A 21,400-nucleotide genomic window follows, 5' to 3' on the forward strand; every position below is an offset into this window, starting at 1 on the left:
CTTGGCACGCAGTAAGCACTTTACAAGTACCATTATTATTATTATTATTATTAATTAAATCAGAAGCAGGTCTGCACGGAGGCAATCTGGCTTCCACAAGAGGTTGACCGTGTGGCCCTAATGTTTTACTCCTCCTCTCCTCTCGTTGCAATTTCCAAATACTACTTCGCTCAAGTTGAACTTCACTTCTGGCTCTTCCCACCCCCTTTTATGGCACAAAGCATCTTGTGATAGTCTCTCAAAATAGAAGAAGGCAAGTTTTTAAAGTTTCCCCTTTTCGCCCCACTGCTCCCAAAGCGTTTCGGTGGCGAAATTTCTCCTCCCTGCTTTGCTTTCTCACCCAGGTTTCCATAAATTGTTCTACGCTATATTTACAAAAACCCAAGTTTAAAAATATACCCGCCAAGGAAATTTCAATATGATTGGATTCAGTAAGCGATAAAGAGTGGATCAGTTGTCATGGCAGGAAAGACAATGAAAGTTCATATATCTATATGTCAACACCCAAACAAACAAAAAAAAAAACGGTTCTACTGACTTGCTCAGTAAACACCCCCTCGAATTTCACTAAGCAGCAGGTGTTACTGGCAAGATGATGCTTTTTTTTTTTTTGGTGGGGAAGGGGCAACGTCCTCTGCAGCTGGATTAACCCTAAAGGAAAGAAGCACAACACAGAGGAGGAGAAGAGAGAGGCATACAAAGACAAGGCCAAGAGAGCTGGAAAGACTTAGTCACTGAATATGACTGAAGGAATGCTAAGCAGAGTTGGCCTCTACTCACGAATGTATTCATTCAATCGTATTTATTGAGCATCTATTGAGTATTTATTATTCTGTACTGTGTGCAGAACACTGTACAAAGCGCTTGGAAAGTACAATTCGGCAACTGATAGAGACAAACCCTACCCAACAACGGGCTCACAGTCTAGAAGGGGGGAGAAAGACAACGACAAAAAAAACTCATTAAGCACCTACTATCTGCCAAGCACTGTTCTAAGCACTGCGGAAGATACAGGTTGCTCAGTTTGGACACAGTCCCTTTCCTATGTTTGGTATATAGTAAGCACCAAACAAATACCATTATTAAGCTCCTTAGAGAGTCCAATAAACTTAGGCATGATCCCTGCCCTCAAGAAGCTTACGGGGATCTTCACACAGCAAAGACGCTCAGTAAATATTACTGAATGATAAACGTAAAAGAAAGAAAACGAATTTAGTATCTGATTTTCTTACGTCTCTGGAATCCGAATAGTGTTTCGTGCGATAAGAATAACATCAGTATAAGTAAGATTTAATGAGTGCTTTCTATGCCCAGAGCACTTGGGGTACAGAGAAGAGTAAGAAAAATTCAACCCATGAAGGATTGTAAATTTTAAATCCTTGGAAGCACTTCCATAGAACAGTCAAAGAAATGACAGGGCAGTTACTAATTGGGTCTATTATAACAGCTGGAAATCAGAGTCGGTCTTCTTGTTCTGAAATGCAATTTATGAATAAATTTCATCGACTGTTCAACCCTGGATGTGGTCATGAAACCAGAGTAGAAAATGGAAGGGAGAATACTTGCCTGGATTTCCCCATTTGCTCTATAAAATTGATTTCTGGAGTATCAGTCTGAGTGGAAGCGTTCTGCCCTTTCCCTTCTTCTCCCTTCTGAGTAGCCCTTGGGTTTGGATCTGTCCCCTTTAAGCCATTGGTATTTACCCCATCTTCAGTTCCGCAACACTTACGCCCATATCCATAATTTATTTCAATGTCCATCTCCCCATCTAGACCGTAAGCTCGCTGTGGACAGGAAATGCGTCTACTAACTCTGTTGTCTTGAAATCTCCCAAGCGCTCAGTACAGTGCTCTGCACCCAGTAAATGCTCCACCGCTTGTCTGCTGTGTGACCTTGGGCAATTCGTCTCACTTCTCCGGGCCTCAGTTCCCTCATCTGTAAATTGGCGATCAAGACTGTGAGCCCCATGTAGGAGGGGGAATATGGCCAACCTGATTAGCTTGTTTCTACCCAAGTGCTTAGTACAGTGCCTAGCGCATAGTAAGTGCTTAACGTATACCAAAAAAAAGTGCTGGATAAAACCCACCGATTGATATTTGCAGATCGATTGCTATGAGGGGTATCAAAGGAAGAGCAGAAGAGCACAAACAGGTGATCTTAAGAATGAGAAGCTGCTCTTTTCAATCATTTGGATTTCTTGAGGTCTGACTGAGTGCATAGCACTGTATTATGCACTTGGGAGAGTACGGAATCACAGAGACGGGAGACATGTTTCCTTCCCAGGAGGAGCTTACAGTCTAGAGGAGGAGACAGACATTAAAATAAATACGGCTACGTACACAAGTGTTGTGGGGCTAAGGTAGAGTGAACATTTTTATAGAAACTTCAGTCCATACTTCCCTCTGCTGCCCGGATCATTTTTCTATGAAAACGTTCAGTCGACCACCGTCCTCGAGAACATCCAGTGGTGTCCCATCCACCATCCATCGTCACACACAAACTCTTACCCTCGGCTTTAAAGTATTCAATCACCTTGCCCCCTCCGAACTTATCTCCCTGCTTTCCCACCACAACTCAGCCTGCACACTTCGCTCCTCTAATGCCAACTTCTCAGCACATCTCGATCTCAACTACCTCGCCACCGACGTCTCGTCCGCATCCTGCCTCTGGCCTGGAACGCCCTCCCCCTTCCTATCTGACAGACGATCGCTCTCCCACCCAAATACGTGGCTCAGTGGAAAGAGCCCGGGCTTGGGAGTCAGAGTTCATGGGTTCGAATCCTGCTCTGCCTCTTGTCAGCTGTGTGACTGTGGGCGAGTCACTTCACTTCTCTGTGCCTCAGTTACTTCATCTGTAAAATGGGGATTAACCGTGAGCCTCACGTGGGACCACCTGATTATCCTGTATCTACCCCAGTGCTTAGAACAGTGCTCTGCACATAGTAAGCGCTTAACAAATACCAACGTTATGATAAATAAATAGAATTATATATACATATATGTACACATCAGAACAAGTAAAGCAGGTATTAATATAAGTAGAATTATAGATATGTACATAGATAAACAAGTGCTGTGGGCTGGGCAGGGGGAGTAGAGCAAAGGGAGCGAGTCAGAGCGAGATGGGGGAGAGCAGAGGAAAAGGGGGGCTTAGGCTGGGAAGGTCTCCTGGAGGAGGTGAGCCTGCAGTAGGGCTCTGGAGGGGGGAAGGCTCACATTCTTCATCCCCTTTTACAGAAGAGAGAACCGAGGCATAGAGAAGTGAAGTGACTTGCCCAGGGTCACTCACCATACAAGTGGAGGAGCCGGGATTAGAACTGAGAAGCCGCATGAGATGACTTGAGAAGCAGCGCGGCTTAGTGGAAAGAGCACGACCTTGGGAGTCAGAGGACCCGGGTTCTAATCCCGGGTCCCCCACTTGTCCGCTGTGTGACCTTAGACAAGTCACTTAACGTCTCTTGGCCTCAGTTCCCTCATCTGTAAGGATTAAAACTGTGACCCCCACGTGGGATAACCTGATTACCCTGTATTCACCCCAGCGCTTAGAACAGGGCTTGGCACATAGTAAGTACTTAACAAATACAATAATAATTATTATTATTAATCCAAGTCCTTATGACTCCCAAGCCAGTGGTGTAGCCACTAAGGCACATTAATTCCAACCTGTGTATTTTTTCCAGCATTCCGCACACAGTAAGCACTTAACAAAAACTTTGACTGCTCCTGCTGAAACCAGGCTTATTGCGGGGAGTCGGTAACTTTGGCAGTGATCAACAGAAAAGTTCTGGTTTGGGTTTCTCAGAGTCACTCTCAGATCAACCGAATGCTAAGTGATTTCTAGTTTGGAAGTTCAAAGTTGTTAGTATTTTTTCAGTGTAAAGCGAAACATAAATATTTACGGAGTTAGAGGTCATCACATGGAGGGAGGATTCCAAGATGGCAATCAAGTAAGAACAGGGTTTTACAAAAATGTCTAACACATACAAGATGATAAAAACATTGTTTTACTGCATAGCTCACTACATCTCTCTCTCCTAAATGGGGATCAACTGAAGTTCTCTCTTTCTGGAGGTCCGTCCATAGACGGGCGAGGATAAATAGAAGGAGAATTCAACAGGATGATGATGAGGGTTTTTGTTAAGCGCTTACTATGTGCCAGGCACAGTTCTAAACACATGATGATGGCACATTTTGTTCCTTAAAAAAAAAAAATGTGCAATCGTGTCATGTAAGATCAATTCACTCCGAAAGTCTAAAATGTATGGACAATTGGGGAGTTTAAAATGAGTCTAAAATAAATGGGTTTAGGAGTTGAGTCTTACTAATAGTAATGATAATGATGATAGTAATGATAATAATGATGATAATAATATTGGTATTTGTTAAATGCTTACTATGTGTCAAGCACTGTTCTAAGAGCTGGGGTAGAGACAAGACAATCATGTTAGACACAGTCCCTGTCCACATTGGACTCTCAATCTAAGCAGGAGGGAGAACAGGGATTGAATCGCCATTTTACGGATGCGGAAACTGAGGCAGAGAAGTTCAGTGACTTGCCTGAAGTGACACAGCAGAGTGGCAGAGCTGGGATTCGAACCCAGGTCCACTGATTCCCAATTCTTGGCTTTTCCACTAGGCCAAACTGTTTCTTAAATTCTGTTTTGGCTCCACCGATAGCGGCTGCTCTAGATCTTGATTCAGACACTAACTCACCTCCCTGTGCCTCTCTTTTCCTTTCGCAAAATGGAAATATCTCACAGATATTGCAAAGTGTCAAGTAAATTGATCTCTGGAGAGGATGATACAATCTGCATGGTCTAGTAGAGGTGCAATTTTGCTTACTGGGACGAGCTCAGGAGACCAGGGTTCTAATTCTGACTCCCTCACTTTCTTGCTGCGTGACCTTGGGCAAGTCATTTTATGTTTCGGTGCCTCAATTTCCTCGTCTGTATAATGGAGATTCAATACCCGTTCTCCCTCCAATTGCACTGTGAGCCCAGTGTGGGTCAGGGACTGCATCTGACTTGAATAGCTTGTATCTACCCTAGGGTTCAGCATAGTGCTTGGCCCAAAGTGAGCGCTTAACAAATACCCCAGTCATTAGACCCAGTCCGATTCTTCCAGGAGCTTTCAATCTAGAGAGTGATGACTCCTTCTATTTATGTAAAGCAAAGATGTCAGCAGGGACAGAGTCTCGGAGAGAAGTTAAAACCTCAAACCTCACAGCGAGACTTGGATTTAAATCGTTTGCATTTTGGCATTCAGCTTTTCCCACGTCACCACAGGAAATCACGTTGGTGAGATTTCCCGGCGTTTCCCGGCCTCCGTCCGATGTAGCGGTGTTCACAAGATGTCATGGTAAGTGAAGGAAAATCTCGTGAAAGGATTGTTCTTGGCATTGCTGAAGCGCAACCCTGCGACACCCTATAGTGCATAGTCCTGGGAGTCACAAGGTAATGAGTTCTAATTCAGACTCCACCACATTTCTGCTGTGTGACCTTGGGCAAGTCGCTTAACTTCTGCGGGCCTCAGTTACCTCTTGGGGATTGAGATTGTGAACCCCATCTGGGACAGGGACGGTGTCCGACATGATTTGCTTATATATGGAAAATTACGGAACCTGAAACCCTGGGCATTTCTTTTCTGACAAACTGAGCACTGAAACAGCCCTTCGCTGGGGTGGGCAATCTGGGAGTCATCTATGTAGACGAGGCAGCGTTTTGTACAGTGTTTGCCACGTTGTAAGTGTTTAACAAATACCATTAAAAAAAAGTGGCAGCTGCAGCCATAGGAATCAATAAATTTCCTGAAGGAGTGACTGTAAAGTGAGAAGACAGGGAGACTTAGATTAGAACAGACACATTCCCGGCCCACAATATAATAATAATAATGTTGGTATTTGTTAAGCGCTTACTATGTGCCAAGCACTGTTCTAAGCGCTGGGGTAGATACAAGGTGATCAGGTCGCCCCACGTGGGGCTCACAGTCTTAATCCCCATTTTACAGATGAGGTCACTGAGGCCCAGAGAAGTTGAGGGCCTCACCCAAAGTCAGACAGCTGAAAAGTGGTGGAGACAGAATTGGAACCCATGACGTCTGACTCCCAAGCCCTTGTTCTTTCCACCGAGCCACGCCGCTTTTCGGCTTCACCGTGAGCTCACTTCTCTGCTGTGTGGCCTTGGGCAAGACACTTCATTTCTCTGTGCCTCAGTTACCTCATCTGCCAAACGCGGATTGAGACGGTGAGTTCCACGTGGGACAAGGACCGTGTTCACCCTGATTAGCTTGTATCTACTCCACCGCTTTGCACAATGCCTGGCACGTAGTCAGCATGTAAAAAATACCACAATGATTTATTATTATTAAAGGGGGAGAGGAAGAGCTGGAGAAAGACTGAGAAAGATCAAGTTAACCTTCTTACTGTGCCTCAATCTCACCTGTCTCACCGCCGACCACAGGCCCACATCCTGCCTCTGGCCTGGAACGTCTTCCCTCCTCAAACGCGAGCGAAAATTATTCTCCCCTGCTTCAAAGCCTCACTGAAGGCCCATCTCCTCCAAGAGGCCTTCCCAGATTAAGTGTCACTTTTCCTCATCTCCCACTCCCTTCTGCATTACCCTGGCCTGCTCCCTTTGCTCTTCCCGCTCCGGCCCCACACCATTTACGTCCGTATGTCATTTTATCTATTTGTACTGATGTCTGTCTCTCCCGCTCTAGACTGTAAGCTCGTTGCGTGCAGGGAACGACAGTGTTTATTGTTGCGTCGTACTCTCTCAAGTGTGTACTCTGCACTTGACTCTGCACACAGTAAGCGCTCAGTAAATACGATCGAATGATCTGCCAGAGAGGGAAGCGAAGGGCGAATAGAGACAGTGTCAGTATTTCCAAGGATAGTTTGGGTTTCCAAGAAAGAGGGGTCAAAGGCAGGGAAGAGATTCTGGAGAATTAGGAGAGAGTCCTTTAGATCTGGCGAAGAAGGAGGTCATTGGTCGTGGCCTGGAACAGAATGAACTCAGTGATAGGAAGAAAATGGAAACCAGATTGAAGAGGATCAGGAAGGGAAGGGGAGGAGGAGAAGTGAAAGTAACAGATGCATACGTTCTTTCAGTTTCTTTGGAGATGTAAATGGCGGATTTGGGATTTGAACCCAGATCCTCCGAGAGATGGAATGATGTGACAGGTAAAGGGTGCGATGGCTTCTAAAGAAGTTTTTTTGGGTTTCTTTTTTTTAGGCTAGGGGAGGTGGCTGAACACTTAAAAAAATAAATAAAATAGCGGTATTTGTTAAGTGCTTACTATTTGCAAAACACTGTTCTAAGCGCTGGGGGATACAAGATGATCACGTTGTCCCACGTGGGGCTCACAGATTTAATCCCCATTTTACAGATGAGGTAACTGAGGCACAGAGAAGTTAAAGTGACTTGCCCATAGTCACACAGCTGGTAAGCAGCAGAGCAGGGATTAGAATGCACAACCTCGGACTCCCAGGCCCGGGCTCTTTTCACTGAACCACGCTGCTTCTCTTTAGAAGCTCTTGAGAAAGTTGACAGAAGTAATAGACATGGTTTCCACTCTCAAGGGATAATAATAATAATTGTGGTATTTGTTAAGCGATTTCTATGTGCCAGGCACTGTTCTAAGCACTGCAGTGGATACAAGCTAATTGGGTTAGACACGATCCCTATTGCTCACAGTTTTAATCCCCATTTCACAGATGAGGAAACTGAGGACCAGAGAAGTGAAGTGACTTGTCCAAGGTAACACAAAAGACAAGTGGCACATCAGGATTAGAACCCAGGTCCTTCGGTCTCCCAGACCCATGCTCTATCCACTAGGCCAGTCTGCTTCCCTAGTAGTTTACCATATAACGGCTTCCACATTAGACTGTACACTTCATTTTGTGACCTTGGAGCATTCCCACCCTCAGCCCCACAGTACTCGTGTACCTATCTATAAATTATAACCTAAAATATTTATTTATGTTAATGTTTGCCTCCCCCTCTAGATGGTAAGATTGTTGTGAGCAAGGAACATGTCTACCAACTCTGTGGTATTCTACTCTCCCAAGCGCTTACTACAGTGTTCTGCACAAAGAAATCACTCAGTAAATACAATTGATTGATATATGCTTCCATTTAATTACTTTCTAAGATCTCCCTAGACCTACTGTTGATGACATCTGTTCTGTTTTACTATTAATCTGCTGCTGGCCTTCCCTTCTACTAGGCGGCTTAGTGGAAAGAGCCTGGGCTTGGGAGTCAGAGGTCGTGGGTTCTAATCCTGCCTCTGCTGCTTGTCAGCTGTGTGACTTTGGGCAAGTCACTTCACTTCACTGTGCCTCATTTGCCTCACCTGTAAAATGGGGATGAAGCTTGTGAGCCCTACATGGGAGAACCTGATGACCTTGTATTCATTCATTCATTCATTCAATAGTATTTATTGAGCGCTTACTCTGTGCAGAACACTGTACTAAGCGCTTGGAATGTACAAATGAGTAACAGAGACAGTCCCTGCCCTTTGACAGGCTTACAGTCTAATCGGGGGAGACGGACAGACAAGAACAATGGCCATAAATAGAATCGAGGGGATGAACATCTCATTAAAGCAATAGCGAATAAATAGAATCAAGGTGATGTACATCTCATTAACAAAATACATTTAGAAAAGTGCTTGGCACATAGTAAGCGCTTAACAAATACCGTCATTAGTATTAACCACTTTGTGCTAGGCATTGTTCTCACCGGCTGGGTAGATACAAGAAAATCAGGTTGGATACAGTCCATGTCCCACATGGGGCTTAAACCCCATTTTCCAGGTGAGGGAACTGAGGCTCAGAGAAGTTAAGCGACTGCCCGAGGTCACACAGCAGATAGGTGATGGAGCTGGAATTAGAACTCAGGTCCTTCTGACCCTCAGGCCTGTTCTCTATCCCCTAGGCCACGCCGCTTCTCTGGTGAGGTTAATGGCCCATTCCTTCGTATAAACAGTTGTACAGAAGCTGGAGAGCTCAAGTCATTCTGAGGTATTCATTTTGAAGAGAGAACTGTGTCCATCAGATGACCCAAACCTAAAGAGTATCTGCTATACTTCTCTACACTTGACTCTTTACCTCTTTATGGTATTCATTGACTAGGGAATGTTTGCATTAACAGACGTTTTTGGCTTAACATCTGCATTTAATCATAGGTTATTGTTTCCTAGACTGGCTGGCGTAACATTTCGGCCATTTCTTCCTTCTTCTCCCTTTAGACACGAAACCACCCAAAGCCGGGTTCATAGGTTCACACCGGCAACCCGGTTACACTTAGATGAGATCTAAGTCCTTTCTCCTGGAAATGATTACAGAAAGCCTAGGTTTTGTGATGCAAGCATTTTAATATACACTCCAGTTCATATCCTTATACTCTACTATTTCCCCTAACCATAGTGTGCTGTAATTTTCATCTCCCCCTGTATACTGTAAATTTCTTGAGGGTAGGGATTATTCTCTGTGCCTCAGTTACCTCATCTGTAAAATGGGGATTAAGACTGTGAGCCCCACGTGGGACAACCTGATTCCCCTATGTCTACCCCAGCGCTTAGAACAGTGCTCTGCACATAGTAAGCGCTTAACAAATACCAACATTATTATTATTATTATTATCATTCATTCAATCACATTTATTGAGTACTTACTGTGTGCAAAGCACTCTACTAAGCACTTGGGAAAGCACAATATAACAGCAAACAGACATATTCCCTGCTCACAGTGAGATCCCAGTCTACAGTAATAATTATAATTGTGGTATTTTGTTAAATGCTATGTGCCAGGCACTGTACTAAGCCTTGGGGTGGATACACCCGAATCAGGTTGGACACAGTCCCTGTCCCACTTGGGATTCATAGTTTCAATTCCCATTTTTGCAGATGAGGGAACCGAGACACAGAGAAGTAAAGTGATTTGCCCAAGGTCACCCAGCAGACAAGCGGCAGAGTCGGGATTAGAACCCATGCCTTTCTGACTCCCAGGCCCGGGAGTCAGAAAGGCATGGGTTCTAATTTTGGCTCCCGGGAGTTGTATCTACTAAGAAGCAACATGGCTCAGTGGAAAGAGCATGGGCTTGGCAGTCAGAGGTCATGGGTTGTAATCCTGCCTCCGCCACTCATCAGCTGTATGACCTTAGGCAAGTCAATTAACTTCTCTGTGCCTCATTTACCTCATCTGTAAAATGGGGATTAAGACTGTGAGCCCCACGTGGGACACCCCGATTACCTTGTACTCCCCCAATGCTTAGAACAGTGCTTGGCACATAATAAGCACTTAACAGATGCCATTGTTATTAACTTTACTAAGCACTTAATACAACGTTCTATTCACGGTAATCAATCAGTGGTATTTCCTGAGCAGTTACTAGTCAGTCATATTTATTGAGCACTTAAATAAGTGTATTAAACTTAAGTGTCAGAGCAGAACACTGAACTAAGCATTTGGAAGAGTCCTGTTTTACGCCGTTGGGTCGTCTCCGACCCACAATGACTCCAGGGATACATCTCTCCCAGAAGGTTCCACCTCCATCTGCCGTCATTCTGGTTGTGGATCCGGAGAGTTTTCTTGGTCAAAATCCGTAAGCGGTTGACCATCGCCTCCTTCCGCGCAGTAAACTCGAGTCTCTGCCTTCGGCTCCTTCCCGTGCCGCTGCTGCCCGGCACGGGGGAGTTTTGACTTGTAGCCGATGGCCTTCCCCTCGCTAGCCACTAGCCAAACTAGGAATGGACTGGACAGGCCTCTGCTTGACTCTCCCTCCCGTAGCCGAGACTGGTAGAGAACTGGAAACTCTTCAGGAGCGACCCTGGGAGGGGACTTGGAAGAGTACAATATAAACAGACACATTTCCTGCCCACAACGAGCTTACAATCTAGAGATTATGTTCAGGGCTCTGTACTAAGTGCTTGGGAGAGTGCAATAAAGCAGAGTTGCCAACCACATCACCTCGCGCTCAGTCTAGAGAGGGACCTAGAAGCAGCATGGCCTAATGGAAAGAGCAAGTCAGAGGATCTGGCTTCTAATCCCCCCTCTGCCACCTGCCTGCTGTCTGAACTTGGGCAAATCCCTTAACTTCTCTGTGCCTTAGTTTCCCCTACTGTAAAATGGGGATGCAATAACTGTTCCCCCTCCTACTTTGAGTTAATCTGACCTGATTAACTTGTATCTCTCCCAGCGCTTAGAACAGTGCTTTAACGTAGTAAGCACTTGAGATATCATAAAAAAATGAAAAACAAAAACAAAATGCCAATACCATTGACTGATTGACTGATTGATCATGGCAGGCTAACCTGGGGCTAAACAGTCGATCTGAGGGTCAGGGGCGCTGCGATCCCTGTAACTGATATTACCCTCTGGCCTGTAAGCTCATGGTGGGCAGGGCATTCATTCAATCGTATTTATTAAGCACTTACTGCGTGCAGAGCACAGTACTAAACGCTTGGAATATACAATTAGACATCAGAGACAATACCTGTCCAACAAGGGGCTCACAGTCTAAATGGGGGAGACAGTCAACAAAAACAAGTAGTCAGACATCAATACCATCAAGAAAAAATGAATCCATTTATTGTTCATTCATTCATTCATTCAATCGGATTTATTGAGTGCTTACTATAATAATAATAATGTTGGTATTTGTTAAGCGCTTACTATGTGCCGAGCACTGTTCTAAGCGCTGGGGTAGACACAGGGGAATCGGGTTGTCCCACGTGGGGCTCACAGTCTTAATCCCCATTTTACAGATGAGGGAACTGAGGCACCGAGAAGTTAAGTGACTTGCCCAAAGTCACACAGCTGACAAGTGGTAGAGCCGGGGTTCGAACCCATGACCTCTGACTCCAAAGCCCGTGCTCTTTCCAGTGAGTCACGCTACTATGTGCAAAGCACTGTTGTACTGTTCTCTTCCAAGCACTCAGTACAGTGCTCTGCTCAAAGTAAGTCCTCAGTAAATATGATTGAATGAATGAATGAATGGATGCCATTAGGGAGGGATTCTTTGCAAGTACTTTTCTGCAGGTTTTGTTTTTTTTAATGGTATTTGTTAAGGTCTTACTACACTGTTCTCGGCATTGGAATAGAAACAAGTTAATCAGTTTGGACACAGTCTCTGTCCCACTTGGGCTCCCAGTCTTAATGCCCATGTTACAGATGAGGGAACTGAGGCCTAGAGAAGTGAAGTGGCTTGTCCAAGGTCACACAGCAGACAAGCAGAGGAGTCAGGACTAGAACCCAGGTCATTCTGACTCACAGGCCTATGCTCTATTTACTAGTCCATGCTGTTTCTCTATAAATCTCTAATTACTGTCTCTCTTTGTTGCCCGTACTGTACTTTCCAAGCGCTTAGTACAGTGCTCTTCACAGAGTAAGTCCTCAATAAGAATGATTGAATGAATAAATGTCACCTGTGACACAGCTGAAGATCTATGGAGTACATGGACCGGCAGAGCAAACACGAACCTGGAAATAAAGGGATCTGGGTTCTAATTGCTGCTCTGCCATTTGCCTCCTGTATGACCCAGGGAAAGTGATTTAGCTTCCCTGTGCCTCAGTTTCCTCATCTTAAAAAATGGGTCTTAAATACTCATTCCCTCTTATTCTCCAAGCACCATGTCGGACAGGGGCTGCATTCAATTGATTATCTTATATCTACTTCACTACTTAGGACAGTGCTTGGCACAGACTACGCCCTTAACAAAGATTACAGTTACTATCCTGAAGATCCTAAGAGAAGATCCTAGTCTGCTTTTCAAATGGCAGGAGGGAGTCTTGATAACTGACTCACCCTCAGTCACTTCACTTCTCTGCACCTCAGTTTCCTCATCTGTAAAATGGGGATTAAGACTGTGAGCCCCAGTGTAGGACAAGGACTGTCTGTGTCCAACTCAATTTGCTTGTTTCCAGCCCAGAGCTTAGTACAGTGCCTGGCACAGAGTAGGCACTTAACAAAAACCACCGTTATTATTACTATGAAGTGTTTACTTTATTCCAAGCACTGTGTTAGATATGATAAAATCAGATCAGACACACAGTCTCGGTCCTACACATGGCTCACAGTCTAAGGGAAAAAGAGAACAATGAGGGAAAACAGTGAGGGTATTTAATTCCCATTTTACAGGTTAGGAAGAAGAAAAATCCAGTAAAGAAGCCAAGTGACTTACCCCAGGTCACACAGCTGGCAAGTGGAAGAGTCCGCATTAGAATCTAGGTCTGTCTTCTTTCCACCGAGCCGCACTGCTTTTCCTCATTCCCAAAGGCAAGGGTATCTCATCAAGCTAATTAGCCCACTTCTGCCCTAATCTGAAGGGCAGTTTCAACTCCACAGATTTCCATGAGGCGCAGGTGTGCCTTAGTCTATTTCCCCACTTGGAACTCAAAATGCCCTCAAAAACAAGGACAATTTGGATATAAATCACAACCACCTATACAGATATTATCAATTAGCCTATGATAGTCACCCATTGTCAAATAGACAGTGTGTTTTCATTTTCACATATCACACATCTGTAGCTTAGCTGATTTATTTTCCTCTTCCATTTGGCTTTTCATTTATAGGAAATGTTTTCAGGTGAGAGAAAAGGAGCCCTTATTAGCAATCCCCTGACTAACAATCTCTTCTTCCTTTGGAGGTGAGTAGGCTTTAGTTCTGTCCTCTCTTAGAAGACAACAACCTCTCTCTGCCTTTCCCTTTTCTCTTGATTTGCCGCTCGTGTTGCCGGTTTTTGGAAGAAGGATGGTGTCCTCCTTGACTGCTGCCCAGGAGATTGGAGTTGGATTAGTTGATGCAAGGTAGGTATCTGGCTTTCTGTGTCTTAAAAGGACTTAAGGCCTAGGGGAAGGATCTAGTCACAGGTCCAGCTACACATGACTAGGAGCTGTAGTTCGCCCTCCCCTTTCCCAGGCAATTGGAAAAGTTTCCTTGCCAGTGCCAAGATGGTGGTTCTATCTCTTGCTATTGGTGGTATTTCTTTAATTATGGTATTTAGGCGCTTATTCAGTCACATTGAATGCTTCCTGTGTACAGAGCACTGTACTAAACACTTGGAAAGTACAATCTGGCAATAGAGACAATCCCTACCCAACACTGGGCTCACAGTCTAGAAGGAAGGGAGGCAGATAACAAAAAACAAAACAAGTAGATAGGCATCCATATAAATGAAATTACACATGCCATTAATAAAATAGAATTATAAACATGTACATATACACAAGTGTTGTGGGGAGGGGAGGGGGTTAGAGCAGATGAGAGTAGGGGCAATGGGGAGGAGGAGCAGAGGAAAAGAGGGGCTCAGTCTGGGAAGGCCTCCTGGAGGAGGTGAGTTTTCAGTAGGGCTTTGAAGGGGGGGAAAGTGTGCTTACTATGAAGTGGTATGAGGGGTGGAAGAGGAGAGGATGAGGGAGGAAGGGGATGTTAGTTTGAGTGTCTGCTGTAGCTGAAACCATATCCTTGGGATAGAACAATAGAAGCCAGAGTCTCAGTTTCAAGTGCTCTTTTCCTTCCTTCCTTCCTCTCCTCATCTCTACTTACAGTAAGCACTTTAATACCACCCTTATTATTATGGGCTAAGCACTATACTGAGTGCTTGGATAGGCACAGAGAAATTAGGGTGGATACAGGGATTCCGTCCCTAGTCCACATGGAGCTCACAGTGTAAATAGGAGGGAGAGCAGGAATCAAATCCCATTTTACAGTAAGGGAAATTAAGACACGGAAAAGTTGTGATGCTCCCAAGGTCCCGGAGCGGGCAAGTGGCAGAGGTGGGATTAAGACCTAGGTCCTGTAACTCCCTGTGCTTTTTGTTAGGTCACACTGCCTCTGTCCCGGGTTTGAGGGCCAGACGTGACCCTCATACTTGCCCTGTGGATTAATTGTACTTTCCAAGGACTTAGTACAGTGCTCTGCAATAGTAAGCACTCAGTAAATAGGATTGAATGAATGCCTACCTTCCTCTCTATGCTTTTGCCCATTTCCTTTCTTCCCCTTCTCATCCTTTTTCATTCATTCAATCGTATTAACTGAGCCCTTACTGTGTGCAGAGAGTGCAATATAACGGACATGTTTCTGTCCACAACAAGCTCACAGTCTAGAAGGGGAGATGGATGTTAATATAAATAACTTACATTAAATAATAAATACATTTCTTCCCCTCCTTCTTGGAAGTAATAGTGATGACATCTATTAAGCACTTACCCAGAGTTGGGTTTAATTGAGATGGTCAGATAAGACAATCTAAGGGCTTCAGGGCTTCCAATCCTTCAGGTGTTTTGGGTAACAGATCTGCTTCCTCCTTCATCTGCATCCTCCTTGGCATTACTCTCTTTCTCTGGACTGTGAGCTCGTTGTGGGCAGGGACTCTGATGTTATACTGTACTCTCCCAAGTGCTTAGTACAGTGCTTTGCTCAGAGTAAGTGCTTAATAAATACAACTGAATGAATTTCTAGCTCCACCACCAATTCCACTCTATGCTTTCTCCTCCTAGAGATTATAAACTCAGTGTGGGCAGGGAGCGTGATTATCAATTGTTTTTATTGTGCTTTCTTGGTACAGTGCTCTGCATGCAGAAAGAACTTAATAAATACCATTGATAAGGCCCATGAAATTCAGTGTGCTACTCCTGTAATTACGATTTTCGGCAAACTTTTCCACGGCTTCCTGGGCCCCAGATTACCAATGAGAGAAACCCGGGCTTGCCCTACTGAGAGCTCACCTCCTCCAAGAGGCCTTCCCAGACTGAGCTTCCCCTCTTCCCTCTGCTCCCTCCCCCTTCCCACCTTTCACCTCCCCTCAGCTAAACCCCTTTCCCCCAATTTCTCTCTGCTCCTGCCTCTCTCCATTCCCCTCCCCTCAGCACTGTTCTCATTTGTATATATTTTTTATTACCCTATTTTGTTAATGAGGTGTACATCCCCTTAATTCTATTTATCATAATTGTCTTGTTTTTGTCGGTCTGTCTCCCCCGATTAGACTGTAAACCCATCAATGGGCAGGGATTGTCTTTATCTGTTGCCTAATTATACATTCCAAGCACCGAATACAGTGCTCTGCACATAGTAAATGCTCAATAAATACTCCTGAATGAAAGTATTGAATGAATGAAGGGTATTCATTCATTGTTGTATTTATTGAGCACCCGTGGCTCAGTGGAAAAGAGCATGGGCTTTGGAGTCAGGGCTCATGAGTTCGAATCCCAGCTATGCCACTTGTCGGCTGTGTGACTGTGGGCAAGTCACTTAACTTCTCTGTGCCTCAGTTCCCTCATCTGTAAAATGGGGATTAAGATTGTGAGCCCCACGTGGGACAACCTGATTCCCCTGTGTCTACCCCAGCGCTTAGAACAGTGCTCGGCACATAGTAAGCGCTTAATAAATACCAACATTATTATTATTATTGAGCATTTACTGTGTGCAGAGCACTGTATTTAGTGCTTGGGCGAGTACAAGGCAACCATAAACAGACACACTCCCTGCTCACAACAAGCAGGTACATCCCCAGTGAACATTTTTCTAGTGGCTCTCTAATTTCTCCCTGATCTATAGAGCCCGTTCATCTGCTTTCCTCCCTAGTGGCTAGAGCACAGGCCTGGGAGTCGGAGGCCAGGTTTTCTAATCCCGACACCGCCGTTTGTCTGCTGTGTGATCTTTGGACAAGTCACTTCTCTTGGTCTCAGTTCCCTCATCTGTAAAATGGGGAATGAGACTGAGAGTCCCTGTGGGACAGGGACTGTATCCAACAGGATTTGCTTGTATCTACCCCAGTGCTTAGTACAGCACCTGGAACATAGTAAGAGCTTAACAAATACCATAATTATTAATGGTGTTGGGAGAGGTTGAGACTGTGTGTGCTATATAATCTGTTGAAATCCAATCTCTGGAGGGACTAAAATCCTGCCAGTGGAGAGTGGATAGTTCACATTTTGGGGTTTTCTGGGAAAGAGAATGTTCCCGATAGAGAACTTTAGCCTCTGTGTCGCCCGACTGCCAGAAGCGGAGTCTGGTTATCTATCCTTAGGGCATGGAGGAAGTTCCATCTGGTTTTCTCAGGCCTTTGCTTTAGGGGGCAGAAACGAAGGAAGTTTTGCTTAATCTCCCCAGGGACAAACTGGGAATCTTAAACTGCTACATATGCTGTCACTAGTGTCAGCTTTAGGGCTGTGAAGGATAACCCACGGCCTAGTAAGGTTAGAAATTTACTGTGCTATTTTTCTGCCTAAACACCCAGGGGATACTTTGTAATTTTAAAGTATGTTGACTTTATAATAATTCAGATTGTTTTGAAGGGACTATTATTAGTTTAGTGTTAAATTATAATAACATTAGCAGAATGATAAAAACCGCTTCAAAATTTCCCCCGAAGTCTGAGAATTCTGTAAAATGGAAATATGAGTCAATATGCTATCTAGTAAAAGTAAATGAACAAGGGGCATAACTCTCATTTTGAAATGAGCAGCATGGCCTAATGGATAGAGCATAGGCCTGGGAGTCAGAAGGATTTGGGTTCTAATCCCAGCCACATGTATGCTGTGTGAGTTTGGGAAAGTAGTCTATCTTCTCTGCGTCTGTTACCTCATCTATGAAATGGGGATTAAAAAACTCTGTGGGACAAGGGCTATGTCCAACCTAATTAATTTGTATCCACCTCAGTGCTTAATATAGTGTCTGGCGCGTAGTAAGCGCTTAACTTATACCATTCCTCCACCACCGCCCCTCCCCCAATTGATCTTTTGTAGAAACCCAATTTTTAGGGAGTTTAATATAAATAACTGCAATTATATGGATGTCCAAGTAATACAAATTGAGAAGATGATCCTCTCTGATTTCATATGATGATTTTTTGAAAGCCATATCCTGGCTACGAAAGTGCTCTGATCTGATCTGGAGTCTATTACTTCACCAGATGAATCTCAAGCTAAAAGTTCTCCTGCTATCTTGTGGTGGCATTTTGAAATAGCACATACTCTAACCAGCAGTTAGGCTAAGAGCAGTATTGTCGAGAAACTGGGAGTCAAAATATGACAGTTCTCATCAGTTCTAGCATCACTCGTATTGGTTGAGTGCTTGCTGTGTGCAGAGCGCTATAATAAGCGCTTGGGAAAGAACCATTTAACCGCTTCTTAGATTGTGAGCCCTCTGAAGGACAGGGATCGTGTATAAATAATTCCAACCGTTTGTTCTCTCCCGGCATTTAATTTGATGTTCTTAATAAGTATTACTCCAACTGCTTATATAGTAATTTGCAGTGTCTCTCTGGATCCTCTCTTGTTCTCCCATTTCTCTTTCTGTCAGTATTTCTCTGCGATTCCCAGCCCTGGGTCTAATCTCTGCATTTCTCCTTTTTCCACCCTGTACTGCATTTCCCCATAGAGCACCTTCTTTAAGTCTCTCCTTTAGCTGATTCCTGACTTTTTGAGAAATAAATGGACTGTTCATAGTTCAGAGGTCTTAAATGTCCACACAGGTGAACAGTTCCTGTTGTTCTCTCTTGCTTCTCTTCCCTCCAAACACCCACACATCAGCATGCAGTAGTGGATAGAGCACGGGCCTGGAAGTTAGAAGGTTCTAATCCTGGCTCTACCACTTCTCTGCTGTGTGACCTTGGGCAAGTCATTTCAGTGGGCCTCAGTTATCACAACACTTAGTATATATGTATATAGCTATAATTCTGTTTATACCGATGCCTGCTTACTTGTTTTGGTCTGTCTCCCCCTCTTCTAGACTGCAAGCCTGGTGTGGGCAGGGATTGTCTCTATTATTGAGTTGTACTTTCCAAGAGCTTAGTGCTCTACACACAGTAAGCGCTCAATAAATACGATTGAATAAATGAATAAAATGGGGATTGAGACTGTGAGTCCCACATGGGACAGGGACTGTGTCCAACCTGACTTGCTTGTAACCACCCCAGTGCTTAGTACAGTGGCTGGCAAACAGTACTTGCCTAACAAATACCGTAATGACTATTAATTATAATTGTTACATTGGGCTCCATCTTTGGCTTCAAGGCTCTCCATCGAACCTTTCCATCTTTGATATTGTGTCTACTCCCCAGAAAAATTCTTTTTTCCTGCTAACTGTAGGCCTGTAGCTCGCTGTAAGGCTTCTTTATTCCTGTCAGGAATAAAGCCAAGCCAGTAGCTCTCTTTGCCCCTTCTCCTATCCACCAGTCCCCAGCTCTCCTAGTTCTTTAAAGTCCCCTAAAATTCCACTTCCTCCAGGTAGCCTTCCTCAATGGATTCAAAAAACTTCGATTGTGTTGACCAGTGCTCAAGGCTAGCCCTTGTGGACTTGAAACTTATCCTCAGCTCTCGGGGCATATATATATATTTGAATTGATTTGTACCTCGATCTGTGCTTTCAGTTAATAACTGTTTCCCTGTGATGCATTAGTTCCTACTGCTCTATCTGTGTTCTTCCTCTCTCACTCTCTGCAAGTCACTTGTGTCCATTTGTTTTTAATTTTTCTGTGGTATTTAAGCACTTACTATGTTCTAAGCACTCAGGTAGATACAAGCTAATCAGGTTGGACAGAGTCCCTATCTCATGTGGGGCTCAGTCTTAATCCTCATTTCACAGATGTTCATTCAATCATATTTATTGAGCACTTACTGTCTGCAGAACACGGTACTAAGTGCTTGGAAAGTACAATTTGGCAACAGATAGAGACAATCCCTACCCAACAATGGGCTCACAGTCTAGAAGGTGGTAATTGAGGCCCAGAGAAGTGAAATGACTTGCCCAAGGTCACTAGCAGACAAGTGGGGGAGTCTGGATTAGAACCCAGGTCCTTCTGATTCCCAAGGCGGGTCTCTATCCGCTAGGATATGCTGCTTCTCCTTTCATGTTCTGGTAGAAGCTCTTTGAGAGGGAATATGAATCTTTACTACACTTTTAATCTCCCAAGTGAGAAACAGCATGTTTTAGTGGAAAGATCCCAGGCCTGGGGGTTAGAGGACCTGGGTTCTAAACCCGGCTCCACCACTTGGCTGCCTTGTGACCTCGGGAGAGTCACTTTACTTCTCTGTGCCTCAGCTACCTCTTCAGTAAAATGAAGATTAAGACCGTGAGTCCATGCGAGACAGGAACTGTGTCCAACCCGATTATTTTGTATCTAACCCAGTGCTTAATTCAGTGCCTGAGATGTAGTAAGAGTTCTTAACAAATACCACAGAAAAGTGCTCAGTTTTCCTAGCATTCAGCAAAGGGCATGGTTAGATTCTGTCCCCTCGGGGCACTCCTCAGCTATCAGCTCTCTCCCATCCGCTTCTCACTCCTTTCTACTGGATTTCCATGGAGCTAAAAGAAGAACTTGCCATGCTTTGGTTCCCCTTGGCTGTTCTTAGCTGAGGAAGAACTGCCAGACCAGGTTTGGCCAGAGAAAGAGAAACCAGCACAACGGATGGGCCTCAGATCCAGTTTTTGGCCCCACAAGAATTCAAGGGCCAAGTCTGGTGTCCTATCCTTGAATTGCCACCTCTAGCATATCCACGAAGCAGGTTTTGTCTCCACCTCCAGTTGACCTGGATGTAAAAATCCACAGCGAAGTCACTACCAAGCCTCGGCCTTAATCTAATCAGTTGTATTTATCGAGCGCTTACTAAGTGCAGGACACTGTTTTATTGTTCTCGTCTCTCCCAAGTGGTTAGTACAGACACATTCCCTGCCCACAACAAGCTTACAGTCAAGAGGGACTGTGTATATTAAATTGTGGGTTTATTTTGACATCCCCAGATAGAACGGTATCCTGACGCAGGGATTGAGGAGGTGCTTTTGTCAGACTATGTAGAGGGAGGGATCTGGAAACCTACAGAGTAGAACTCTAGCTTTCACCCTGGCTTTCCTCTTCAGTGGAATCTTTCCTTAGTAGTAGCGTTTACTGGACAATCACTTGGTCTGGGACGCTGTGCCAGTCTCTTGGGAAGCACAGAATAACCGACGTGTTCATTGCCCAAAAGGTTTAGCTTACTCTCTAATGGGGGAGACAAGCAGAAAAATACTTTCAGCTAGAGTGGTCAAAATAAATAATTGAGGACATATCCATATGTGAAGGCGAAGGAGGGTATAAATAAGCTTCTAAATGCTAGAGTTGTCGGAAGGGCCGCTATGATTCAGAATGTAAATCTTACCCTCTTTTCAATGGCAGCCATTCTCAAACTTTGCAAAATTGAAACCTACAGAGCATCTCGGTCTGAAAAAGAACAAGAGGAGGTTTGATGGGGTGTTTGTTTCCGCCTCGGAGGAGGAGTGGTCAAGGGCTGCAGAGTAGCATGGGCTAGGGGATACAGAACAGGCCTGGGAGTCAGAAGGACATGGGTTCTAATCCTCGCTCTGACGCTTGTTTGCCGTGTAACTTTGAGCAAGTCACTGCACTTCACTTCTCTGGGCCTC

Source organism: Ornithorhynchus anatinus, chromosome 1 (assembly GCF_004115215.2).
Source record: "Ornithorhynchus anatinus isolate Pmale09 chromosome 1, mOrnAna1.pri.v4, whole genome shotgun sequence".
Taxonomy (NCBI): domain Eukaryota; kingdom Metazoa; phylum Chordata; class Mammalia; order Monotremata; family Ornithorhynchidae; genus Ornithorhynchus; species Ornithorhynchus anatinus.